This window comes from Humulus lupulus, chromosome 2 (genome assembly GCF_963169125.1).
Source record: "Humulus lupulus chromosome 2, drHumLupu1.1, whole genome shotgun sequence".
NCBI classification, from domain to species: Eukaryota; Viridiplantae; Streptophyta; class Magnoliopsida; order Rosales; family Cannabaceae; genus Humulus; species Humulus lupulus.
Window position 1 is genome coordinate 65,472,114 of NC_084794.1, and position 22,583 is coordinate 65,494,696.

At 37.6% G+C, this 22,583-nt stretch overlaps 1 long non-coding RNA gene across 2 annotated transcripts; it reads left to right on the forward strand.

The window, feature by feature from the left end:
• The first annotated feature begins 1,376 nt into the window (after positions 1-1,376).
• On the forward strand, positions 1,377-6,934 carry LOC133817952 (uncharacterized). 2 transcript variants are annotated; one of them, XR_009885745.1, is made up of 2 exons: positions 1,377-1,505; positions 6,255-6,934. It is a non-coding gene; the product is annotated as an uncharacterized LOC133817952 (long non-coding RNA). The 2 variants fall into 2 exon arrangements; XR_009885744.1 differs by lacking the exon at positions 1,377-1,505 and adding an exon at positions 1,519-5,740.
• Positions 6,935-22,583: the final 15,649 nt, after the last annotated feature.

A 22,583-nucleotide genomic window follows, 5' to 3' on the forward strand; every position in this document is an offset into this window, starting at 1 on the left:
GGACCCATCTTAAATAAATATGATCGGTTGAAAAAAGTTTCCATCGAAGAATATTGAAGCCAATGAAGAATAGTAAAAATGGGAGTGTTAGCCCAAGTTTTTGGCAGAAGAGGAATCACGAAGAACAGGGCAAAACAAATCCTCAATAACGTATGGAACCTAAAAGGAAGTTGGCACATGAAGACAATGCAAGAAAATATGTGGGGGGGGGGGGGGGAGGATTCTTCGATTTGGAGGAAGATTGACAAATGATTCTTAGAAGATGTCCATGGATTCTGAATGGACAACTCCTTAATATAAGGGAATGGCTGGAAAATGGAAAGTGGGAAAATGTTAACATGGAGAAAGCGATGTTCTGGGTCCAAGCTCACGGACTCCAACCCATTATCTCAACTGGGAGAACACACCAACCATTGCAAACAAGATAGGGAAGTATCTAGACTCAAACAGAGCATCAAGGCTAGAAGCATTTAGAAGGGGGTTCCTGAAAATAAGAGTTGATATTCTTATCTCACATCCAATATCGACTGGATTCTTCCTGAATATAGCTAGGGGAGAAAAGAGTGGATACAGTTTAAATACAATAAACTCCCCATGGTATGTTACAATTGTGGTATGATAGCTCATAATTTTAAAAGTTGCTCAAGATCTAAAGCATATGTATACCCACATGTGGGTAACGCGGTCCCCATGTATGGGCCATGGATCAAAGATGAAATCCCCATGAGAAGCTACTTTGATACCAAACTTTTGGTGTACCAAAAAAATAATGAGGTGATGCTGAGAAATTCAAAAATGGGGGTCAACTCACCTGAACCAAGGAGCAGTAGCTCGGCGGAGACAGAGGCAGAGACAATACATAATCTAAAGCCATTGGAGAGAATGAAACGAATGTGCAAAAGAGTCAGAATTCGAGAGGCAGCACGCCTGTACGAGGTAGTCCCATTTTTGGTAAGACGATTAGACAAAAGGAGAAGAGTAGCTGCCCTAGGATAGAGGGAAACCAATAGCTCAACAGGGGGCAAAGAATCTATTGGATGAAGGAGTCATAAGAAGCTTTATGGAAAATGTGGGCCCTACCATAAATCAGATGTTAAAAATACAACAAGTTAAGCTTTGTAAATCACGTACCCCTCATGACCATCTCGAAGTAAATAGGCTTCCTTGGCCCAATGATGTGGAGATGGGTCAATTTGTGAAAAAAATTATGGGCCCTATGGAAGTTAACAAATTTGAGGCCCGAAGTACCATTTTTCATGATCCACTTGATAATCTCAAAGGGTCCATAATATGGGTTGGCCTAGGAAAAGGAATGCTCATCTTTGTCTAACCTTTATTATTGGACCAGGGCCCTATGGTGAAGGATTCCAGAAGATAGATGAAGTCTCCCTACCGTCTTTTGATGCCAAGAATGGTAGAACTCATTTCAATGAAGGAAGAGGTGGGGTCGGAAGTAGCTCAAAAGCCAAAGGCAAAAAAGATCGAAAGTTTCTTCACAAGGAAAGGTTAGAAATTCCAAACTGATTCAATGTATCCTTTCTTAGTCAGGTTTCGAAAATGAAGAGATCACAAACAACTGCTTTGAAGTCAAAGTTACAATGGATCCAAATTTTCAATTGGGCGAGGAGGCGGCCCTTATCAAGCTCGCTCAATCCAAATGAGAGTTCTAGCATGGAATTGTCGGGGGTTAGTGAGACCCTCGGCAATGCAAGCCTTACACACTTGGTAAGGAGCGAAAAACTAGATTGTATATTTTTTATGGAGACAAAGGTTAGTAATGAAACTATGAAGAAATGTTGCAAAAACTTGGGATTTGAAAGAGGAGAATTCCTAGAGTCTTGAGGTAACGCATGAGGATTTTGTATATTGTGGAAAAAAGAGGAGAGGATCTCAGTGATTGAAGCAACTAACGAAATTTTCGAGAAGATGATTTGGGATGTAAGGAGTAATGTCTTTTGGACACTATTTGCGGTCTATGGTACACCATATGTGGATCGCAAAGAAGGATTTTGGAACAATTTGAAGAATAGAGTGTTGCGATGTGAGACTAGTTTGATCATCCTTGGGGATTTAAATGTGCTGCTCAATGAAGAAGATAAATTTGGGGGGGGCAGCCAAATTCGAAAAAGTGATACTAAGGTGCTAAGAGAATTCCTCAATGACACAGGAGGGGTTGATTTAGGTTTTGTTGGGTGTAAATTCACTTGGCAGAATAAGAGATTTGTGCGTGGCTTGAATAGAGAAAGATTATATAGAGCTATTGGCTCTCATGATTGGATTGCTAAGTTTCCCAACGCAGGAGTGAGGAACTTCACAGTAATAGTGTCGGACCATGGACATATATTTTGATTCTTACTTGGACAATTCAAAAGGTGGTCGACCATTCAGATTTTTTGATGCTTGGGCTAGGGAGGAGAGTTGTAAAGCCTCAGTGGCAGAAGTTTGGCGAAGGGACAATCAAGTTAGCCCGAGCATGCAACTATTCCAGAATCTGGATGCAACAAAAAAGGCATTGTAGACCTGGATCAAAGCAAAGTTTGGGGTGCCTGAAAAGAAGATAAAAATGACAGAAAAAAAGGTTTCAATGGTTGCAGAATCAAAACCAGAACCAAGAGCTTTTTGAGGAGGAGGCTCGGCTTTTCAAAGATCTTAGTGAGCTATGGATTAAACAAGAGAGTATGTGGAAGCAAAGATTTAGAAAAATATGGTTGGTGAATGGAGATCGGAACACCAAGTTTTTTCATACCTCAACTATGGTTAGAAAAAGAAGAAACCACATCTAGGCAATAAGGGACAGAAATGGCAAAGTCAAGGAGAGCAGGAGGGAGATGGTAGGCATTTTCAATAATTTTTTTCTTGGATTTGTTCTCTTCTGATCAACCTTGCATTGAAACGCAGCTGGAAGATCTTATACAAGGTAAGGTGACGACAAAGGATAATGAGAGGTTGTGCCAGATCCCAACAAGAGAATAAGTGGTGAGAATGGTGTTCGATTTGCATCCTCTTAAGGCTTCGAGGCCTGACGGTTTATCGGGGTGTTTTTACAGGAGGTATTGGGATATTACCGGGGATAGTATCTTGGCCTATGTCCAGGAGCTCTTCAGATTGGGTTGCTTTGATCCAAAATTGAATTATACATACATTTGTCTAATTCCCAAAAAAGAGAATGCATACATGGTAGAAAGTTTCAGACCGATTATTTTGTGCAATTTCAACTATAAGATCATTGCCAAAATCTTGGCGAATAGATTGAGGAAAGTCATGGAGAAGTTGATATCTCCCTTTCAGGCAGCCTTTGTTCCAGGAACATGGATAGTTGAGGCTTCGATCTTAACACATGAACTAATTCATACAATAAAAAGGAAAAAGGGAAAAGGGGAAACAGTGGTGTAATGGCGGTCAAGGTGGATATGCATAAGGCCTATGACCGTATGGAGTGGTCCTTCCTGCTACGTGTTCTTAAAGCAAATGGATTCTCTCAACACTTTTGTAAGATAATTTCCTAGTGCATCTTCTCAATCTCTTTCTCAGTTCTTCTCAATGGACTTCCACTGAAGAAAATTGTACCGAAGAGAGGATTAAGACAAGAAGATCTTTTATCTCTTTTTTGTTTCTTTTGGGAAACGAGGTATTATCAAAGCTTATTTCTAAAGATCATAATGCAAGACATATAAAGGGAATCAAAGTAGCATCCTCGACCCCAGCCATTTCTCATCTGATGTTTGTGGATGATACGATCCTCTTTGGTAGGGCTAATACTGATGAGGTTGAGAACCAAATAAGGTGTTTCAAATTGTATGAGGGGTGATCTGGCCAGAGATGCAGCAAAAAAAAAAAATACAGCGTCCTTTTTTCAAAAAACATATCTCAAGCTACAAAAGGGGAGATTATGAAGAGGTTGCAAGTTGAAGAATCGAAAGAAACTGAAAAACATCTAGGCAACTCGTTTGTGTTCAAAAGAAGGAAGAGACAAGATTATGAGAGACTAAGAGAAGCAGTGATGAAAAGACTTGAAGGATGGAACATGAAGACTATGTCTTTTGCCAAAAAACAAGTTATTATTAATTCAGTGGTTTCTAATGTTCCCATTTATGCATGTCAACGTTCAAGATCCCCTTCTCAATTTTTATAGAAATGGATAATCTTACAAGGAGATTTTGGTGGGCAGGGGGCATAGAAAGAAGTCGATTTTTAGCAACAAAGAGTTAAGATAGAATTTGTCAACCCAAGGAATGTGGGGGTCGGCTTTAGAAGATTTGAAGACATGAATAGAGCCCTACTGGCAAAGTTAGCGTGGCGGGTTTTGGCTGAAGAAAATAGGTTGTGGGTGAAGGTCCTTAAAGCCAAATATTGCAGAAAAGAGAAATTATGGACAGTGGATAGTAAACACAGAGATTCCTACGTCTTGCGAGGCATTCTATAGGCTAGGAATAGTTTCTTGAAGTCTAGTTGTATGATAATTTCTTCTGGCAAAGACATTGATCTTTGGACACAGTCGTGGATACCTTGGTTGAGCATCACTAAATTCAGAGAGTTTATGGGAAGCAAAAGAAGAGAAGTGCCACAACTGTCTAAGGTTTGTGACTTATTCATCCCAAATAAACGGGAATGGAATTGCCAATTACTGCTAGATATATTTGGAGAGGAAATGGCAAAAGAAATCAATAAGATCCAAATTGTAGCATTTGGAGAAGAAGATAAAGTTATAAGGAAACCAAATTGTCAAGGGAAATTCAGTGTGAAATCTGCCTACATTGAAGACCATAAAAGCAGATTTGGTGGCAGCGAAAATGTATGGAAAAATATTTGGTACTCGGGCATCCATCCAAGATTGAGCATAATTTTATAGAGATCATTAGCTGAAGTGCTGCCAACTAAAGATAAGTTGGCTTTTCTGCAGGACAAATGATGTTTTTTCTGTGACGAGTTAGAAGAAACTCATCTTCATTTGCTCTGCACGTGTGCGTTTGCTAGGGTAATTTGGTATGCCAATCCAATTAACATCATAATAGACCTAGTTCAGGGAAATTCAGTCAAAGAAGTAGTCCAGGAAATGGTGGAGAAGAATCATAGCATGGGAATGAAGGGTCTGCTTGTGTACATAGCTTGTGTGTTGGATTTGATATGGAAAATGAGAAATGAAAGATACATAAGTGGTACGCTGCCTTGTCTGCAGTCCATTATTCAACAATTTCAAGAAAGATGCAGGGAGTTTACGGAAGTGGGGCGAGATCAAGATAAGCTTGAGGCTCCCATGCACCTAAGAGAGCTCAACAAAAAAGGAATTCAGGAAGTCAATGTTGCAATCTGTGTTGATGTTTCCTTTTAGGATGGCAAGGCTAGGATAGCGGTTGTGGCAGTTTAAAGGAACAAGGAAGGTTGAACTGCTAAGATAGATAAGGTTGAAGTATCTAAGGCAATGCATGTAGAGTTGTTAGATATGAGGATGGCTTTGAATTGGGCAGTGAAAAATGGTTGGCTTCGCATAGTCATTTTTTCAAAATGTTTAAAGTTGGTAAATTCCCTCAATGATAATCAGAGAGTACCAAATTGGAGCATGTGGAGTTACTACAATGATGTTTTGAATATTTCGTCTCAATTTCATTCTTGTTGTTTTAAGTATGTTAGTAGGAAAGACAACGTATTAGCAGATTGTTGGGCAGAGAAAGCTAGAGTAGCTAGCTCAACTGTCTGTTGTATCTAGGTGAGGGTACCCCTCTTGTGGTTCCCATCTTTTAAGGTAATTTTAGAACATGAATGTTCATTTCAAAAACCATATCATTATTCAACAAATATAATATAAGAGTTCAATGTCAAAATTTAGAAATTGGGAGGACTGAAGTGCAAAAACAGTGTAAAAGTTAGAATTTTTGGCACAAATTAAAGAAAGGTTTGTAGCATCCGCATTATTTTGATATCATATAGCCAATAATGACATGATTGCATTGCATTACATATCATACAATATGTATAATTTGAGCATATGCATATTTTTATAAGTGTTTTCATGTATAAGTATAAAAGTTGTGTATATGATTGCTATGTGTATGTTCAATATCATTAACTGATAACTCTAGGAATTAGAGTTATTTTGATGCTTTTGAACTTATATTTTTATCAATAAAAAAATGGTTTAGGGTGCTTTGTAGTATTTTTATTATAGTTTTGTCAAATATTAATTATAATTAGATATTATTAAATATTAGATTAATGCTTGAAAAATATATCTTAAATGTTGAATTTCGCCTTGACAGATGATTGGTAGAGTTGTGGACATTTTGAGAAGGATTTGAAGCTTGAAGTGGAATCGGGATTGTGGGATGCTGCAGTATCACGTTGCTCTAGATATCTACTTGGAAGACCCACGTGGATATCTAATCCATTAGTGTTATCCATCAGTTTTTGGATTTTTATGATTTGGGCTGAGCAATAATTAAAGTGGTATTGAGCCTTTGCTTTTCGTTGGGTCCATTAGCTTACAAAGATAACGAAAATAAAAGGAGGAGGAGGCCCACGCGGGGAGTAAAAAAAAAAAGGGTAATGACCTAATTTCCTTGACCATTAACCTTTTCCTTTTTTTGGAGAGACACGCGTACAACAACCATTAGAGAGAGAAGTAGAGAATGAAGAAGAAGAAAAGGAAAAAAAGAAAGAAGAGGAAGGAGATTCAAAGAGGAAGACAAGAAGAGAACCACTTGGGGACACCCTATTGGGGCTTGATTTTCTCATCCTTCTCTTAGTATTTACTTTCTTTTCTTTTCTTTTATTTTTCTTGACAATGTTTGCATTTATTATTAGTATTTTGGATATTTTAATTATGAGGTAAACTTTTCATAGCTAGAATTGTTAATGAACCCTAATGTGTGATTTTGGAACTTTGTTAATGGTGTTAATGTAAAATTGGGTTTTATTCATTCAAGTGGTTTTAATCTTATTCACTTGCTTTTGTTTGGCCATCAATTGTGAGTAAATGAGTTAATTAATAATTCTGAAAAGGTTTTAATTAATGGACATGCAACTTGAATGATGCAAGATTAAGTTCTTTGAATTTAATTTGTGTTAGTATAGACATATATTAATGTCTTGCATAATCTTTGTAGAATTGGTGCTTGATAAATATTCTTGAAGTTAGATTGGCATAGACATATGTTAGTTTAATTAGAGAATTGATATTATAGTAACTTCGACGGAAGCCTATGAACTAAATTGGAATTCTAGATTAATTATTTCCAGTTTGCCACAACATTACTGCAGCATTAGCATCATATTTACATTTTATGATGAATTAATCATTCTAGCTCATCATCATTGTCTTGCTCTCTCGTTCATTTGTTTATTTTATTTACTTTCTTGTGTAATTTTTAGGTTTAACCAAATCTTTATGACTTGTTTTGTTCCAAGCTGTTTAGTATTGATTTTTGCACGATTATTTGCTAATTCAATCCCCGTGGAGAAGATACTTATTCTTATCACTTTATTACTTGTTGACTGTGTACATTTGCACATTTATATTGCTAATTATTTTATGCAACATTAACCTTTTGGCATTTGAGTTGTCTTATTATGGGTGTTTGATGTGCTCAATGTTGGTATTAAATGATCAAATCAAAGGTACGCAACGGAATATATGGACCCATTTTAATAAATATTAATACCAGCCAGGATCATATACATCTATAAATATTAAATCACATACAAATAGATCAGGGATTCCTCTTGTAGCCTATCTATGTCCTTGAGTCTTTTTGTATAAATCAATGAACTTCTTATCTAGTGTTCTGAGATCTCACACCCTAATCTTCTAGACCAATCCTCAAACACACAAGGACGTGTGTGGGCACGTAGGATTCAAAAGGTTGATTTATGTGACTCCCTAGATGTACTCAACACATGAGATCTAGAGAATTTTGACAGATATAAGGTTTAGAATAGTTTTCAGGTTTAGAGAAAACTATCGCTTTAGAGAGAGTCTGATTATCCATTATTTTCTGAATATCACATATATCATATTTATAATGACATTTAATCTAATTAAATAATCTTTATTTAATTAAAATATAATTCAAATTAAAATTGATTAGATATTTTTATTTAATTATCTATTTAAATCATATTTAAAAAGAATAATTAAATAATTGATTAGACAAATTTATTTGAAATTCAAAATTCAAATCTCAAGGATAAAATCTCTTACGTTAGGCGCCACACACTGTACTGTACAGTGTGTGTCGCCCAGCCCTATTAAGGTTGCCCTAATTTTCTCATTTGTTTATTTAATCAACTTTTAAGACAAAATATTTATTCCAACATAAATATCAACTAATTCAAAATTAACTTTATCTTAAAATATTAGTTTTAAATTAAATAAATAAATATCATATTATAAATAAGATATTTATTATTTTCTCTCTTTATATTTAATCCAAACAAGATTAATATTAATTTTAACCTATAGTTTTTTAAAATAAAAACTATATTGTTAAATAATTAATTAATTAACAATTAATCAATTACCAATAATTATCAAAAAATTATTTCCTTGCCCTGGAAAATTAATTCCTTTGCAATTTAGTCATTTCTCTTAACAAATCTTTATGTTGACATCCTTACCCTTGACAGTATAGGACAGAGGTGATCTGGGAACCATGGACCTATAATACGAAGCTCCAATGAACCAGATTATTAATAAAATCTTTAATATAATAATATTATTTATTAATTCCATGATTACTCCACTATAAATATGGAATTGCACTCTAAGTATTTATAGAATTATATTTACAGAGTTTTCTCTAGTAGTCCATTGATAATCAATATATGTAGTTCTGTCCTCCATTATTGGTTCGTTAATTTGTAATGGCCCAACTACTCTAGACTTTGGACCATTACTAACTTCTATACTAGTCTTACGAAAACATACATTTGAAATAACATATCTTTATTCAGAACTGTAAGGTAAAGGTTTAAAACTATATAAAATTCATAAGTAGGACATTGGGATCCCATTGTTTGAAACAAAACATAACTTTGACATAATGAAAACTTAATTACAACTTATTACAACCAATTGCAGAAAAATACATAGAAAACCATAATTAAAGAGACTTCATCCTCGAATCGAACGCTCGGTCCATTGATTTCATTCCGCCTCAATACACATCCCCAAGCTTCCAAGAACCTTTCCCGCCACCAAAGCTATTTTCTTGCACATATAAACATAAAGGAGTGAGCCTAATGCCCAGCAAGGAAAACCTAACACATAAACCATATACATAAAATTCATAACGCAACATATAAATAAACATATCATAAACATATGTCACACATATTATAATGGTCATTATTACTTGGGGCTCGTAAACTAAACAAGTCATATGCCCATTAGATTTGTGGGGCTTGCTGGCTAAGCAAGTCATATGCCCATCAATTTATTGGGGCTTGTTAGTTATACAAGTCATATGCCCAAGTCTACAACATACATAACATAACACATAAATCATAAGTTAACATAACACATAAATCATAAGTTAACATAACACATAAATCATAAGATAACATATAGCATAACATATAATATCCTATCCTATTTTCCTTACCAAAAGTACAGGGATATGAGAACAGTTTTGGGACTTTGGAACACTCCTAAAAACCATCAATGAAAGGGTGAGTATACTGAAGAAAAAGGAATGAAAAGAATGGATGAACTATACCATCAAGAATATACTTACCAAAAACCTTATGTTCAAGATCTCAGATTTCCTATCCAAAAATAAAGAATAAAGTTAGGGTGTTGAGTAGAAAACTATAAGAACTTAAGGAAAAAAATACCAAAATGAACTAGAGTTTGGATACCTTGAATGCTTCTATGACCGATCAAAACCTTGAACCGAAATGTGCTATAAACCTTACTTCCCAAGTGTTTGGTAAGCTTATAATGATTAAGCTTATAATCCCCAACCCAAGTGTTTAAGCACTAAAAAAATAACCTAGCAGCTTGCAGCCTCTAAACTTAGCTTGATGAATGAATAAATGGTTGGGTACTAGGTCCTATTTATAGAGTTCAAGAATGAAAAGATTTTCATTTAACTTGAATAAAATAATGGCTTTTTAAGTGAAAAATAATTGAATTATCGTTCAACAGAGGCTGAAGACTCGGTCAGAAAGATGCTCGACTTATCAAGAGGTTAAAGATTAAAATGAGAACGTTTTCAAAAACATTCAAAAATATATCAAAGGAGCCGATATATCGCCCCTAGTAGGCGATATATCGCCTGGGCCAGTATGCCCGAGGCTCGTCGAGGTGATCGTGCGAAGTTACGTGTTTTTTGCATCGCTGTATTGCGATATATCGCTCCCTATAGCTGCGATATATCGGCATACGTTGAATATTTAAACACAAAATTGCACATTTTCAGCCTAATTTGAATTGAGTAAACAGCATTGACTAAGTCCTCTAACGATTTCAAAGCTGCTGACAGACCCTAGGATATTCAAATATTACTCTTAATAAACTTATTCCTCAAAAATACTTAATTATCATTAAACATACACATGACAAGTGTTACTTTCTTATTGGGTCTATCTAAATCTTATAATATAATAAATATCACCATCAATATCAGTCATATTAATCAAACCTTAGGTTAAAATTAATATTCTTAAACTATAGGTTAAACTTAGAAAATCTACAAGTGTTACTACGAGTGTCCAATTAAATCCCGGTCTGAACCATAATCCACAGTCATAAAAATACTACTACTATTACTATTATTACTACTATCTAACTAGCTAAGTAAAGTTCTTGGACTCTACATAATGAGAGCTAGTCAAAATTACAGTTTTACCATTTTAATTACTTCTTGATCCTTAAGTACCATTAATTCACTAGAGAATAATTAATCTATAATCTAATTATAGATTTGAGCTCAATAACTATTCAGTTCCAGAATCAACCCTTAAGGGAACCAATATTCGATCCGTTAGGAAAGCATGAATTCCAATATTGTAATTCATGTTCCTAGCCATCCATTATATTAAATCTCCAAAACAAAAGTAATTAGTCTCATTATTCTAAGAGACCTTAACAAGTGAATCAAAAGATCCAATAAACATAAACAGGAGTTCATGAATACTCAGGATTTAGACTGATCTACAAATGATCATCTATTATGACAAGAATTAAATCTTTACGTCAAGCAGCAAGTTTATAAAGATAATTAATTCTCATCGGTCCTGTCATATATAATCTCTATCATATACAACACATTTACTAAGATGTCTATCAACATCAGTAATCTGAATCTAGATTACTTGCATCTCGTATGCTTAGCAAACCGTACTAGTAACCATTCAATAAAGATTCCTTACTTTAATATGTTACTGACTATTTTATTCATTATATAAGATCTTAATTCTCTCATACTAATACAAGATCATATTCTCATGAATGAATAGGGAATTTTCTTGATATTATTATATAATTAATTTAAACAATAATCATAACATTCAAATATAATAAAATTGTACTTTTATTTCAAACCAATAAAATATTTTTACATGCTTTTAAGATATTAATCCTAACACTCAAGATATAAGAAAGCATGAAAATATGGACAAGGCATGAAATCAAGTGAGAAAAGTGAGATATAGAAGGCAAAAGATGTTAATGGTGAAAAATAGTACAATGCCAATTATTAGTACTTCAGTGTAAAATTGAGTATTAGTGGATTTACCAAATATATTTGAGGTATGATTAAGGTCTCATTGATGAAATAAAAATATTTTTAGAACCATTGAATCAAGTCTTGATGGGAGGTAACATAATTAGTGGTATTGACGCATAGTCAAAACGAGCTTAGCATAAATGCGCTATGCTCAATCGGGTAAGCATAACTATTGGGTATGAACTCATATGGACCTAACGTTTGGTGTGAGTGTTTCACACATAAGTAAAATAGGCCTAGCGGATGATTAAGTCAAAATTATTGAAGTGATAAGGTTTTCATACGCCAAAAATTGAAATGATAAGGTGAAAGGTGTCAAATTTTGATACAATAAGGCCAAATCATTGAAAACAAAGGATTATCATCAACCTTATAACTTACCACGACCAAGAATCTGAAAAAAAAGAGAGAAAATAAAACCAAAAACATTTATTGTCTGGCTTGAAGAGATTCTATGGAGATCTAAGTGAAATCAAAGCCAAAGAAGTGGATTAAGCTTAGTTTTGACATTTTTATGGTAAGTTCTTGTACTTGGAAATCACGTTTTTGAATTTTGCTGAGAGCTTATATATGGTGTTTTGTCTTGTTTAAGATATTTCTTGGTGGTTTCCAAGTGGTTTGAGGTATAGAAAAGCTAGAAGATATTGTTTCCATTGAAAAGTTGTTCGGTAAGTGAAATTTTGTGTTTTTATGAGGATTTTGTGGTTCTTGGAATACAAATCTGATTTATTAGTGATTTTATTGCATTTATAATAGGGTATATATGTTTATAAATGTTTGAATAGATGTGGAGACTCATTTAATTTGGGTGATGATCTTGGAAATTAGAATTTTATCAAAATTGGTGTATGATAATTTTGTGATGAATTATGTTGGTATTTGTGATATGTGGTTTATGACAGGTTATTTGATGTTGATTACTGATTGATATTTATATTTGGAGATATATAAAATTAAGGGGAAGCTCTGTCAAAATTTCTCCAAGTGTCTAAGATAAATCTAACGCTCGAAATAAGTGGTTTAAGGCATTTTAGGCATGACTTGGATATGAAATTTGATATGATGTTTTATGGATATTTTTAAATGATAGTTCAATGACTTTCTTCCATCCTTATGGTGTGAAATTGGGTTTCTATAAATTGGGTGATAGTAACTGTAATGCCCCAAATTCCCCTAATGAGGTTTAATGGTTGGATTAGAAGGTCGGGAGGGCCATAATTGATTTATCATGCAACTAAATGATTATAAGCATGTTTATGTGAATTATATTATTATATGATGATAAATGCATGCATATGGGTCCACTTTTCATTATAAGGGTATTTTGGTAATTTGGCACGTTGAGGGCATATTTGTATATTTTCATGCATATTGGTGAATTATGGATGAGGCCACATTATAATGTGGATTTGTTCGAGCTATTAGGTATGAGACGATCTTTGAATGCAAGTTAGCGGTTTGGTCATAACGGGGTTAATTTCAGGGCTCAGGGTGAGTCTCGGGGTAATTTGATGATTAGTACTGTAACGCCCTACTTCCTTAGAGTCATTACTAAGTGAGTTTAAAACGTGCTAATCACTCGCTAATCGAGGTTTTAGGTTAAAAGTGTAGCTAAGTTGAGATAATACCCATTCCTAGTCATTAAATATAAAACATTTGGATACTCATTGAAAGTGTCAGAAAGTTTTACAGTCGTGATCCCAAAACACTGTTTAGAAATTATTTACAACTGAAAATACAATTAAGGTCGACTAGGTGACAAAATTCAGGTTAATACATAACATTTCCCAAAAATACCCCTGGCCGTGGCAGCCAGGTAGACCGAACATGTACACGTTGCTTCACGCTCTCCGTACTCATGGTTGGTCGACCTTTCATTTGCCCTTACCTACACCATAGAGCACCCGTGAGCCGAAGCCCAGCAAGAAAACTCAACACAAAACAATTCACATATGCATATCTATCAATCAACATATAACAAAACAGCCAACAACCTAAACACATAGCGGCCATGCCGTCCCAAGCGCTTTACCAGGCCCTGGGTTTGCGGTCTTCACTGTGAGGATGACTCCTACATTCGAGAGGGGTCTCACCCTAACGGCTCGCACTCTGTGTGCTCAACGCCGCTCCCGGCCCCTTACCGTACTCGGTTTTGCACTTCGCGTGCTGGCGCCGCTCCCGGCCCCTTGCCATTCTCGGAGTTGCACTCCATATGCTTAACGCCATTCCTGACCCCTTGCCATTCTCAGCTTCCTGTCGTTCTTGGCCTTCGCCGTTGATTCACATATATGTAATACATAGCATAATATCAACAAATACAAAACATAAACAATTGGGCTACACCCTGCAATTCAATCACATAGGACCATGCCCTGCAATACAAACTATAGGGTCACGCCCTGCTCTATGGGTACAATAGTTTTCTTACCTGTGTCCCAAGCTTCCTGAGCACCGAAATCCCAAGCACATTCCTCTAACCCAAGCCTCGCTGAAAACCTAGTCACAACGCATTTACAATAGCCATCCATTAAGCTCTAATCCATTAAATAACTTTGGGATATAATTCTAGTCTCCGAGACCTTGGATTCCATCAATTCGGGTGATAAAATCCATCCCGAGCCTTAAATTTTGGTTTCCCAAGCAAAAACCCTCCAAACAGCCACTACTTTGAATTAGGGTCGCGGCCCAGCCCCTTAAGGGCCATGGCATGCCCCAAAACAGAGGCAAAATGCCTCCCTGCTAGGAGACACGGGCCGCGACATACCCTTCCTAGGGCTGCAGCGCGCCTCAAGAATAGAGGCCTCCCCAGGCCTTCATGCACCCACGGGCCGCGACATTCCTAGCCTTGGGTCGCTGCTTGAACCTCAAAACCCAGAAAACCTCCATTTCCATGTCTAACCCTCTGAAATCAACCCAATTCAAGGCCAGTGTTCTTGAGAGTAATTTGCTTATTTCGGTTTACCATTAAGCACTAATTCATCCTTGTTATTTTCTTGATTCACTGTTGGCAAAAAACTGCGTCAACAGTTTGGTGCTTTCATTGAGAGTTGAGATTAGTGCTTTCATAAAAACCCAAATCAAATATTATCATGGTGGTCACCTGCTCAATGCATGACAATGAGATGGAACAACCTGGTGGGCAAGGGGCCCATCATACCGTTGTTTCAAATGAGAATGGCCCTGAAGTTCAGCAATGACCCGAAAAGCAACCAGTGGGCCATGGCGATACTGGGAGTTTGGCGTCACTGCCACCGAACCCAAACCCAGGCTACTTAACTGCAGTAGAAATGGAAAATATGTAGTTAAGAAGCCATCTTGCTAGGGCCAACAGGCAAATTAAGGAGGTTTCGGCTAGGTTACCCCCTCTTGCAACCGACGTTGATGTAGGAAAGAGGAAAAGTGGGTCTCATAAGTCCCACAGGAATAACCGATCCAAGCCAAGTCGGTCAGTCAGAACTGCCACCCCAAATTCTGTGCCCACAGCATAAGATCGCCGAACTGCTCAGCCTAGTGGCCCTCCTAGGGGTCATCGACAAATTATTCGATCGGTCAGAACCGCAACCTGAAGTTCGATACCACTATCGCGCGCTCATGGGCACACCCATGGAAACTCACGAGGAGGAGCTGGACTAAGCTCACAGAGACAAAATGTTCCGACCAATCCTCCTACGCTACGAACGGATCGCCAGGTGCATAGAGCTAGAAATGGTGGGGCAGAGCGACCGTGAGCTAATTTAGTTCCCCCTGATGGGACAAGAATTGCCTCACCAGTCAGGCATCCCCCATCACCCATAAGACATCCAACACCGCCTCGTTCTGCACGAGACATTCCAGTTCATGGGAGTAGCAGGAGAAATCCTCCTCCATCTGCTCGGGACATTCCTGCTTATGGGTACAGCAGGAGAAATCCCCCTCCATCTGCCCCTACTTATGTCCCGCGGACACGTGTCAATAGTTCGGATCCTCAGCCTCAACCGCGAGCAGTGAGCTTTGCTAATGGAAGTTATTGGACCGAGAGCCATCGAGGTACCAGAATCGAAGGTGTTGACTGTGTTTTTAGCCAACGACGTGAGAACGTCAAATACGACAAACCTTCAAGAGAATTTAAATAACACAGACAGTTTAATCAAGAAAAGTAAATAACATAAGAGATTTTATAGTGGTTCAGCCCCGATAGTCGGTAATAGCCTAATCCACTTAGAGTTGTGATTATATATCTGCACTCAAGATCAGATGGACTGAGCCAACTGAGTTTCTTCAATACAGATTGCAAAAATACAAGAATCCTTTCAAATATCAGCACTTTCTCTCTCTAGAATACTCAGACCCAAATTTCTAGAAAGAAGAAGAGAAAAAACCTCTTTATGATTCCATCAACCCTCTATTTATAGGCTTGGGATCCTAAATTTATATCCCCTAGGATTGGGGTATTTTATTACTCATATTATATTTAAATTACAAGAAATATTCAAAATGTAACAACACCCCCCCATTTGTGGGAAGAATGAGAGATTCCCGCGTATCTTGTTGAAGTTGTTTCTGGGAATCTTGACTTAGTCCTCCTCTAGCTAGTTGATCCACCTCTCCTACTGACCACTCATGCATTTGCTGGTCGGACATGCATGGTGGTAGGACATACACTTATTGGTCGGACGTGCATGGTGGTAGGACATGCACTTCTCTCCTCATCCTTGGGGTCTCCTAGGTACACTCTCTTGAGTTCTCCTCGAACCAAGGTCTCTTGGGCTCTCCTCCTCGGACCTCATCCTTGGGGTCTCCTAGGATCACTCTCTTGGGGTCTCCTAGGACCACATCCTTGGGGTCTCCTAGGACCACTCTCTTGAGTTCTCCTCGGATGCACTCTCCTTAGCTCTCCTAGGATGCACTCTCCTTAGCTCTCCTAGAATGCATTCTCCTTAACCTCCTAGGATGCACTCTCCTTAGCCTCCTAGGATGCACTCTCCTTAGCTCTCCTAGGATGCATTCTCCTTAGCCTCCTAGGATGCACTCTCCTTAGCTTTCCTCGGACCAAGGTGCACTTGGCTTGGTTATGACATCTTTCAAGCAGTCCAAATTCTTCGTCAGTCTACCGGATCACTTTATCACAACTCTGAAGAGTCAATGTATTTATTGACTATTTAATGTGTCTTTTACGGACCATGTACTGCCATTTTTTACCTCTATTGCGACGCCATCAATCTCCATTTTTGGGGATAACAGAAGGCGATCTGAGAAATCACCTAAGTTCGGCTCAAAGTCCCCAGTTCGACCCACAACCTAACCTGTGAGATCGTTTAAACTCGCAGAGAAGAAATTCAGCTCGAAATGAAGGAGTTAGTTACACTCGTCAAGGGGGAGGTCCTTCTAAAGTACGTGATAGCGGGAATGTCCCACAAAACCAAGCCCAAACTTGGAGGGACAACAACCCATCGAACGCATACGACAGGACAGGAGCTGTTGAACAGCCCCAGAATAACCTAGGAATCAGGGACCAAACCCTCGAATGGTTAGCCCAGATGGAGGAACTGATGAAAAGGCTCCTATCAAAAAAAAGAGAAAGATGAGTGTGATTCAGAGGATGAGCTCGAGTTTTTCGCCCCGAATAATGCGGCGAATGCATATCCACTGGGTTTCAAGATGCCCCATCTGTCAAAGTATGATGGAGACGGAGATCCATCTGACCACTTGGGGATGTTCAACACCATGATGATGGCCCACAACATCGGGCCTGAGCTAAGATGCCTAATATTCCCCTCGAGTTTAATTGGGCCACCTAGACAGTGGTTCAAGCAGTACAAGAAGCATTCAATTAGCTCATGGAAAAGCTTCTCATCTAATTTCAAAAGAGCACTTAGGGCTTTTCAAGCAGCTAGAGTTAAAGCTGACTCTCTGGCAAATGTAAAGCAACAGCCCGGTGAACCGCTGAAAGCATACCTAAGTAGGTTCGCCAATGTTGTTGTGCGAGCTAGAGATGCCGACGAGAGTTCTATGCTTATGGCAATGAGGACGGGAATCCTTGTTGGAGGCGATCTGTGGCAAGAGTTGCAGAGGAAAGGAGTTAGTACTGTTGATGATTTCTTGAACCAATCTCAAAGGTGGATTAACCTAGAAGAGGTACGGGCTTCCATCGCAGGAACCAGCCAAGTCCCTGTTTAGCCCGTTGGAGCAACAACGGATGTAGTGTCTACCGCTCAAACCGTTGCTTAGAATAATCAATGGGGAAATAACAAGAGAAAGGGAAATGGTAAGGGCGACCAAAATAAAACGAAGAAGAAAAAATCCGCGGAGAAATTTAAATCGGTCTATACAGCATATACCGACCTCACGGATACTAGAGAATGCATCTTCTTGGCAAATTCTGCTCGCCTTCCATTGAAGAAGCCATAACCATTAATGAATCAAAGGGCGAAGAGAGACCCTTCAAAATTCTGTCGATTCCACAATGATATCAGTCATAATACTAATGACTGCAGACACATGAAGGATGAGATCGAGACTCTCATCAGGGCAGGACCTTTGGCTCAGTACGCCCAGAATCGAACAACTCCCTGTCAGCCCGCTGGACAAAACACTCTGTCAGCTCCGGAAGCTCCCGGAGCTCAGGTGAATCAGGACAATCCTCCTCCGATAATAGGAGGATATATAGCCACCATTTCGGGAGGACCTCATTTGGCAGCCATGAGCAGAGGTGCCCAGAAGAGGTATATCAACGAGCTGAAATCCCATAACGGAGTCGAGTTTGTTCCGGAGCAACGATTATCAAAGCAGCAACGATTGGAAAAACAACCAATTAGTTTCACAAAGGAAGATGCCCGCCATGTTCAATTCCCACATAACGATCCTCTAGTGATAACCGTTCAGCTCACCAACCGGAGAGTTAGGAGGACGCTAGTAGATAATGGAAGTTCTGTGAATCTGCTATTTAGGTCCACTTTAGAAAAAATGGGATTATCAGTTACCAACCTGAAGGCAACTTCCATGATTCTATGCGAGTTTTCTAGAGAAGGGTCAGCAGCTATCAGAACAATTAAGTTAGTGGTGACATTGGGTGAAGGTCCAAGAACTGTCTCCAAGCTTCTTGAGTTTGTGGTCATTGATTGTCTAGCCGCATACAATGCGATTTTGGGCCGAGCTGCGTTAATAGCCTTCAAAGCCATAACCTCTATCTGTCATCTAGCAATCAAATTCCCCTTGTCTGCAGGAATATGCACTGTCAGAGGCGATAAGCTCGCTGCTAGGGAATGCTATAGCATTTCCATGAAGGGAAAGTCACAACCTGAGCAGCACGTGATGGCCATAAGTGACGGAGGTGAGGAGTCCCATGAGGTGGAAGTCGCCTCTAGGTTGGAAGAACCTCGAGAAACAATGGATAGAAGGGTCACCCCAAATGATGACATCGATCCATGAATGGGCGAGGATAGGTCAGACCTCCAAGCTATTGAGGAGCTCGAGGAAGTAAATATAGATCCCACAGACACTTCAAAAGTCGTTAAGATTGGAAAAAATCTTGACGATGATAGGAAGGAGGAGTTGATTAATTTTCTGCAAAGGAGTCTAGATGTCTTCGCCTGGTCTCATGAGGATATGGTGGGAATAATCCCAAGTGTGATCATGCACACCCTAAACTTGGATAAAAGTGTGCCTGCGAAATCCAAGAAACAAATGTTAGGAGTGTGTCCTAAAAGCATGTAAAGACATTTGTTTTTTCTGTGAATAAATAAATACAATGGTTTATTATTATTGTCATATTTAGATTGTTAAATTATTATTTGAATAATTTTGTAAATATCAGAAAAATTCCATATTCATTATTGAGGATGTGATCTTGTATTAGTACGAGAGAATTAAGATCACATGAATGAATAAAAATGGTCAACAACGACAAATTAAAGTTATGGAATTCTTTAATTGGAGTTGTAAGTACGGTTTACTGAGTATCATAATGATACAAATAATCTAGATTCGGATTATTGATGTGGTAAGACATCTCAGTAAAGGTGCTTTATATAATATGATTATATATGACATGGATCGATGTGAATTAAAGTCTTTATCCAAAAACCATTTAACAATAAAGACTTGTAATTCATATCATAACAGATGATCATTTATAGATCAACCTAAATCCTGAGTGTTCATGAACTCCTGTTCATGTTTATTAAATCTTTTGATTCACTCGTTAAGGTCTCTTCAAAGAATGAGGCTAATGACTTTTGTTTTGGAGATTTAACATCATGGATGGCTGGGAACATGTATCAACAACACGGAATCTAATCTTTCCTAACGGATCGTATATTAGTTCCCTTAAGGGTTAATTCTGGAACTGAATGATTTTGAGCTCAAATCTATAATTAGATTATAGATTAATTATTCACTAGTGAATTAATGGTACTTAAGGAATAAGAAATAAATTAGAAAGGTTAAATGGTAATTCTTCCATTCTAATTTATGAACTAATTAATTAGAGGGTTGAACTATTGTAAGATGGTTATATCAATGGACGACTTAAGAAAAAGATTTCTGTAAAAGTATATCTATAACATAAAGAGTGCAATTCTGAATTTATAGTGGAGTAATATCAGAATTAATAAATTAACTTTTATAATTAAAGAGTTTAATTATTTAGTTTCAATTTATTGGAGCTTAATGTTATAGGTCCATGGTCCCCAGAATGGCTCAAACAATCACTGTCAAAGGCAAATACAAAAATGGGCAAAAAGGACTTAAGTGATAAGTAAAATATTTTTCTATGTATCAAACATAATTATTGTTTAATTATGTGTAATTAATTAATTAAGAATTAATTAATTATTTGATTTAACAAAAATATAATTAATTTTGAATTAATTTATTTTTGGGATTTTTGGTATTTAAATAATAATAAAAATTGGGAAAAATCACATGCATGCACATGCATGTGGTACACGTGTGGCACAGTGCACATGCACTGTGCTACACGCATAAGAGATAGACTTGGTCTCTTGATTCCACAATTTTAGTTATTTAAATATTAAATAAATAATGAGATATTTTGATTTGATTTAAATATTATTATTTAAACAAAAATCTGATAACTGATCAGTTATTTTGAATTTGTTTAAAATAACAAATATTTTAATATATTGGATATTATTAAATATTGGATATCAGTTTTCACAGAACGTAAGTTTTCAGGGATAGAAAAATATCTAGGATTCTCTCAGAGAAAAATATCAGTGACAAAACAAAGGTCATTGTTCTTCACAAAACTTAGGTCCAAACTTTATCAGATCTCATGTATTGAGAATATCTGATAAATAGTTATTGCCTATTATTTGTATAGCGAGCCCACACTCGTTCTTTGGGTGACTGAGAACATTTTGGAAGATCTTGGTGTGAGATCTCAAGGATTCAGCCATACGAAAAGATAGCAGCAAGGAAGGACCTGAGGTAATGTTTCTATTCTTGTCCTTGATTCAATATATATATATATGAGTGTGAAGAAGTAGATCTAGAAATCTTATGGGATTAATCTGACAATTTGATTGTTGTTCCGCTGCGCATAATCTCTGATTTGATCAATAAAAACCAACAACAGAGACGTTTGGGAACAGTCTGAGCTGAGGCATTGGAAGAAGAAGTAGCTCAGTTATTAAAGTGTGAATTCATTCGGGAAGCTAAATATCCGATCTGGGTAGCGAATCCTGTTCTGATACCAAAGCCGAATGGAAAGTGGCGGACTTGCATCGATTTCTCCGATCTGAATAAAGCTTGTCCTAAGGATTGCTTCCCATTGTCGAGGATTGATCAGTTGGTAGACGCCACCGCGGGGCACGAGCTCATGTCCTTTATGAATGCGCATTCTGGGTATAATCAGATCGCGATGAATCCTTCAGACCAGGAGCATACTAGCTTTATGACTCCGAAAAATGTATACTGCTATAAAGTTATGCCCTTCAGGCTGAAAAATGTTGGGGCTACCTACCAACGGTTAGTCAACAAAATGTTCGTTGATCAGATTGGGAAAAACATGGAAGTGTATGTCGACGATATGCTAGTCAAGTCAAAGACGGTCGATAACCATGTTTCCGATCTGAAGGAATGTTTTGAGATCCTAAGGAAATACAATATGAGGCTAAATCTCCAAAAATGTACTTTTGGAGTAGCGTTGGGAAAGTTTCTGGGGTTCATAGTCAATACAAGGGGGATAGAGGCGAACCCAGAGAAAATTAGGTCATTGTTACAGATGCCTTCGCCCAGCTCGCGCAAAGACGTTTAGAGTTTGACTGGAAAAGTGACGGCGTTAAACCAATTTATTTCAAAATCCACTGACAAGTGTTTTCCCTTTTATAACTTGCTCAAGGGAAATAAGAAATTTGAATGGTCTGAAGAGTGCGAGCTGGCATTCCTTGCCCTAAAAACGCATTTGGCCGAACCCCCAGTATTGTCTAAGCCTATATCCAGAGAGCCCCTGTTCCTATATTTGGTCGTAACAGAAAATGCAGCCAGTGTTGTGTTAGTTCGGGAAGAAGATCGTGCTCAAAAACCAATATACTATATAAGTAAAAGACTTCTTCGGGCTAAATCGTGGTACCCACTAATCGAGAAGATAGCATTCTGCCTTATATTGGCTTCTAGGAAGCTTAGACCATACTTCCAGTCCCATTCTATCCATGTCATGACCTACCAGCTCTAAGGCAAGTATTACAAAAACCTGAAGCATCGGGACGTCTTTTAAAATGGGCTGTAAAGCTCAGCCAGTTCGAGATACTGTACATACCAAGTACCTCGATCAAGAGCCAGGCCCTTGCTGACTTTGTGGCTGAATGTACCAGATTTCAGGAAGAGTTGTTGAAGGAGTCGATACAGGAGTTGTGGAGA